The following is a 6,000-nucleotide window of genomic DNA, read 5'->3' as shown; positions in this document are numbered from 1 at the left end:
TGTCAGGATTTTGTTGCTTTCCTTTAAAGGATGTTTTGTCTTGTTCTGGCAAAGTTAATTTACTGGCAGATAGGTTGTTCTTTTTATGGTTTATTTGTAAGCTTTATTGGAAAGGTCTATAGTGATACCTAGTCCAGGGCTAGAGTAGCCCTACTCCTAATGCATGGCCTTTCTGGGGTCTCAATTGAATGCTCAGAGTATTTAATGATGTCTCTTGATTCCGCCTAATAGGAACTCCTATGTTTCCCAGTGCTGTGAGACCCAGTAGCTGTTCTCTGCCAGGCCTGTGAGGTCTCACCCTAAACATACTTACGTCTTTAGTGTTTGGCTAAAGACTTAAGAAGATCCATATGCAAATTTCTGGAGCTCCTTTTCTGTACACCCTTTTGTCTAATACTCCGACCTACAATTCCCAGCTGCCTCAACAGCATCAAATGTTAAATTAGGGACTTCCCTGGTGGCGCAGTGGTTAAGAATCCGCCTGCCAATGCAGGGGACCCGGGTTCAAGCCCTGGTCCAGGAAGATCCCACATGCCACGGAGCACCTAAGCCCGTGTGCCACAACTACTGAGCCTGTGCTCTAGAGCCCGCGAGCCACAACTACTGAAGCCCGCACGCCTAGAGCCCATGCTCCACAACAAGAGAAGCCACCGCAACGAGAAGCCCACACACTGCAACGAAGAGTAGCCCCCGCTCACCGCAACTAGAGAAAGCCACGTGCAGCAATGAAGACCCAATGAAGCCAAAAATAAATAATTAAAAAAAAATTTTTTTTTAAATGTTAAATTAACCTCTGCTGTTTTCTGCTTGAATTTCGCCTCATTACAGCACCAGAAAGTGCCATCAGGCAGAAAGCCAGCGATATAGTGGGGTTCACTTTGTATGCCTCTTTTTTACTTGGGGATCACACTGCTGATTGTGCAATGGCCAAAAACAGTCACTTCATGTATTTTTTTCAGTTTTATAATTGTTTATGGTGGGAGGGACACACAGTGTGGAACTTCAAATACCATATTTATATAACTTGTTCCCTACTTAAACAGATATTTAGCTGGTTCTAAATGATAGTACAGCATAATGATCAAGTGTGCAGCTCTGGGTTAAATTCTCAGCTCTGTTACTTACTTGCTGTGGTTCCTTGGGGAAGTTGCCAGCTAATTACCCCACTTGCAAAATGGAATATAATAATAAAAACCACTTCATAGAGTTGCTCTGTGAAGTATATGAGATACTGTCCTGGAACACAGTGAGTACTCAAAAATGTTAGCTGTTATTATTCCATATTCTTCCTATTACAAAAAATGCTACAATCAGGAATTCCCTGGTAGTCCAGTGGTTAAGACTCTGTGCTTCCACTGCAGGGGGCACAGGTTCGATCCCTGGTTGGGAAACTAAGATCCCACATGCCACACAGCACAGCCAAAAAAAAAAAAAAAAAAAAAAAAAGCTACAATAAACACTCTGGAAGATATTTATTTGCATTCTTATGCAAGTCTATCTCTGGAATTCTTGGGTCTATGAATATATGCCTTTTATAATTTGATAGATATTGCCAAATGCTTTCTAAAAAAGACACTGAACTGATTTACCATACCACAACCTGTTTTTCCAAACTCTCATCAAGGTTAAGAGATATGGCCAAACCTCTAAATTTTGGCAATCTGATATATGAAAATTGCAGTCTCCCTCCTTTTAAATTATAGGACAAATTCTGGGCATCCTCTTGTGTTTATTGGCTCTCTATACATTTTCTCCTATGACCTCCTGTTAGTATCACCTCATTTGGGTTTTTTTTTTCTTATTGATTTTATCCATTCATCCAACTAATTGTACTGAGTACATATTAGGCATACAACAGTGAACAAGACAAGTCTCGTCCTTATGACGCTTATAGTTCAGTCAGGGAGACAGAAAATTAGCAAAGAAAGAATAAAATAATTACAATTCCCGTGAGAAGAAAACAAAGAGGATGTTAAAATCGTGAGTAAGCAGCAGTAGGGAGAATCTTCTGTAGAAAGAGCGGTCGTCATGGAAAGAGTATTTAAAGAAATGAACTTTAAGTTGGGAACAGATGGTTGAGAAGGAGCAAGTCATGGAAGGAGCAGTGGATCACGTTTGAAGCAGAAGGAACAGCCATATGCAAAAGCTCTAATTCAAGAATGAATTTAGGGACTTCCCTGGTGGCGCAGTGGTTAAGAATCCACCTGCCAATGCAGGGGACACGGGTTCAAGCCCTGGTCCGGGAAGATCCCACATGCCACGGAGCAACTAAGCCCGTGCGCCACAACTACTGAGCCTGCGCTCTACAGCCTGTGAGCTACAACTACTGAGCCCGCATGCCACAACTACTGAAGCCCGCATGCCTAGAGCCCGTGCTCTGCAACAAAGATAAGCCAACACAATGAGAAGCCCGCACACCGCAGTGAAGAGTAGCCCCCGCTCGCCGCAACTAGAGAAAGCCTGTGTGCAGCAACGAAAACCCAACGCAGCCAAAAATAAATAAATAAATAAATATTAAAAAAGAATGAATTGAGCATGTTTCAGGAACAGGAAGGCCACTGTGGCCATAGTGTCCTTGGTGAGGGGAAGAGAGCCACCAGATGAGATTGGAGATGTAGGCAGGGCCCACAGGAATATGAATTTTATTTCCAGTGCTATGGGAAACCAATGACAGGTTTTAAGCAGGAAACTGACATGATCTTAAATTCTCAAAGACCACTCTAGCTGTTCTGTGACTGGATAGGAGGGAGTCAAATGTGGATAAAGCCAGGAAGGCTAGTGAGGAGAATAAGGCAGGAATCTGAGCAAGTGACAATAGCTTGGATAGAGTGGAGACACTGGAGAATGAGGAAAGGGAGGACATTTACGATATTTTTGGAGGTATAACTGGCAGGGCTTGGTAATGAATCAACCACGGCAGCTCACTGGAGAGTGAAGCTTCAGAAATGACTCCCCGGTCTTTAGCTTGTGCCGCTGAGTGAACAGAACATTTATAACAATGGGGAAGACAACAGAAGGGGAGGTTTGAGAGGTGAAGTGGGAGATGGCAAGTTCAGGCTTGGACATGCTAATCTGGATACAATGGTAAGACATCCTAATGGAAGTGGCCACAAGGCATGAGCTACGTGAGTTAGAAGCTCAAAAGAGTGATCTGGACTAACCACATAAATTTAATGGCAAATGCTCTTTGTGTTTTCACTGTGAAGCCTGAGGGTAATTAAATGTAATGATGTGAACATTTAGAGTTTTGCAATCTATAATGATTTAGCTGTTAATTAGACTTCCTGTGGTGATCATTTTGCAATACATAGAAATTTCAAATCATTATGTTGTATACCTGAAACTAACATATGTTATACGTCAATTATACCTCAATTATTTTTAAAAAAGAGCAACTGGTTAGAAATTTTTAAAAAATGACTTAGCAATGAAAATATCTTGCACTTTCATCAGGCCTCTCTCTCAAAAATGCAATGCACATCATCAAATCAGAATGGCTGATGAAAATAAGGAAGCAGGGACTTCCCTGGTGCAGTAGTTAAGACTCCACGCTCCCAATGCAGCGGGCCCGGGTTTGATCCCTGGTCAGGAAACTAGATCCCACGTGTGTGCCGCAAGTAAGAGTTCACATGCCACAACTAAGGAGCCCGTGAGCCGCAACTAAGGAGCCCGCGAGCTACAACTAAGGAGCCCACCTGCCGCAACTAAGACCTGGCTCAACCAAAGAAAGAAAGAAAGAAAGAATGACGGAGCAGTAAGCAGGAAGGAGGCAGGGGAAGGACCAGCTCCTCCATCGTAGAAGAAAAGTGTGCTGCAGTCTGGAGCCCTTCCGCCACAGTTAGGTGCCCTTCTCTACCAGGGCAGAATTGAAACCCAGCAAGGGCTCAGGTGCCCGTGGCACAGAAAGCCCAACTCTGACAGTGGGAATTTGCAGCAAAGTAAGGATTTACTGCAGGGCACCAAGCAAGGGAATGGGAGACAAGCCTCAGATGTATTCGAACTTGGACTTTGAGTGAGGGGTTTTTTTAAAAGGGGAAGAACAAAGAGGCTGGGATTAATCATCGTCTTGTGAAATTTCTATGGCATTTCTTAAACGTAGTTTCAGGAATCAGGATGTCTCTGGTTTACGATTCTCTGGCCAAGTGGTCCATGGCTCAGGGATCTGTTAGCTCATATTGCCCTAGAGAAACAATTGAGTTTGTATGTTTAATGATGATATTTAGAATAGCAATTTCAGTACATTAATGATGTTATCAACAACAGTGATTTTAGTCATCTGACTCTGGTTGATGACTATTCAGTTAGCACAGGACTGAGGTCAGAGGGGACAAGAAAGGGAATAAGTTTTGGATAAAGAGATTAATCATAAACTCGGTAAGGGAACTCGGTTTTAGGGGAACTCGGTTTCAGAATCACTTGGCCGCGCTTTTACAAAAACTCTAATCTCCTCAGTCCTTAAAAAGATAGGTCAGATGCCATGGTACCTGGGGAAGGGGTTTCTCTTTTCCAAGGTCCCATATTCAGCCTTTCTGGATTGGGACTTTAGTTTTGGTCCAGTAAATAAGTGACGTGTTTAGCATACTGCCTGGCACACTGGAAGTGCTCGATGACTCCCTGCTATTATTAACATTAGAAGAAAGGGCCCTGGGGCCTAAGAGCCAGAGGTTCTAGGTTCATTTCCTGGCTGCAAATAACAAAAAAAGGAATTCTAATTAGTGTAAGGAAAAAAAGAAATTTACTGGCTCACCTAGCCTGGAGGACTAGCCAGATAGGTCACAGAACTAAACAGCTTCAGCAACCAGGGCCTCTGGAAGCAGCAATTCAACACTTGCTATTTGTCTCCGCTCTTCCTTCCCTGTTGGCCTGCTTCTCTCTTACTGCAGAAAGGTCGTCTCCATGTGATGAAAAAAGATGGCTGCACCTGCTAAGCAACCTCAGCAGAAAGAATGTTTCCCCAGCCCCTGCTTCCTGCACTAACCCGCCAGGAATGGCTCTGTTGGGCTTGAGGTCACATTCTGACCCTTGGGCCAATTACAGTTGTCAGAGGAATGAGACATTCTGCTTGGCTAGGCCTAGGTCACAAATGCAGCCATGGATCTGGGCTTTCGGGAAGAGTGTCTATTCCTTCTTGTGGGAAGTCACAGATCAAAAGCAATCACAGGCCACATGAGTATTCCTGCCCCATCACTTACTGCCTGATGTTAGGTCTCACAGCCTCTCAGTTTCCTCATGATTAAATGGAGACTGTAATTTCTGACTTATCTTACTCAATTTTTTTTTGTTGTTTAAATAATGAAGATCAAAGAACACAAGTTGTATGAAAAAAAACGTACACATACTATCTTAGCTAACAATATTGGTCAGGCCAAGCTACTTTAACTAAGTACACTAGATAACAATTTAATTTGCAGCCAAAGTTGTTAACTATTAAAAAAATTCAAGAATTTTCAACAATAAAAATGGCATAAACTGGGCTTCCCTGGTGGCACAGTGGTTGGGAATGTGCCTGCCAATGCAGGGGACACGGGTTCGAGCCCTGGTCTGGGAAGATGCCACATGCCGCGGAGCAACTAGGCCTGTGAGCCACAACTGCTGAGCCTGCGCGTCTGGAGCCTGTGCTCCGCAACAAGAGAGACCACGACAGTGAGAGGCCCGCGCACCGCGATGAAGAGCGGCCCCCGCTTGCCGCAACTAGAGAAAGCCCTCGCACAGAAACGAAGACCCAACACAGCCAAAAAAAAAAAGGCATAAACTTAATAAGGCTGTCAAATTCAGTTGCCTTAAATGACAGGCAACTATTGGGTAGTCTATCTAAGAAAGGAGTTGTCATCAAAAGCATCATCTCTAGGTGAATGTCAACCAGAGATATGGGATCTTGAGTAACATTTTCATCAAAAAAGGCAGGAACTGCTAGTGCTGGAAGGAATCTGGCCTCTTTAGATGTGGAATCTGTGACCAGAGAGGCTAACATGGCATCCAACATTACACAGCAGCAGGCGG

This window comes from Balaenoptera ricei, chromosome 8 (genome assembly GCF_028023285.1).
Source record: "Balaenoptera ricei isolate mBalRic1 chromosome 8, mBalRic1.hap2, whole genome shotgun sequence".
Taxonomy (NCBI): Eukaryota; Metazoa; Chordata; class Mammalia; order Artiodactyla; family Balaenopteridae; genus Balaenoptera; species Balaenoptera ricei.
This window is presented reverse-complemented; position numbering follows the sequence as displayed.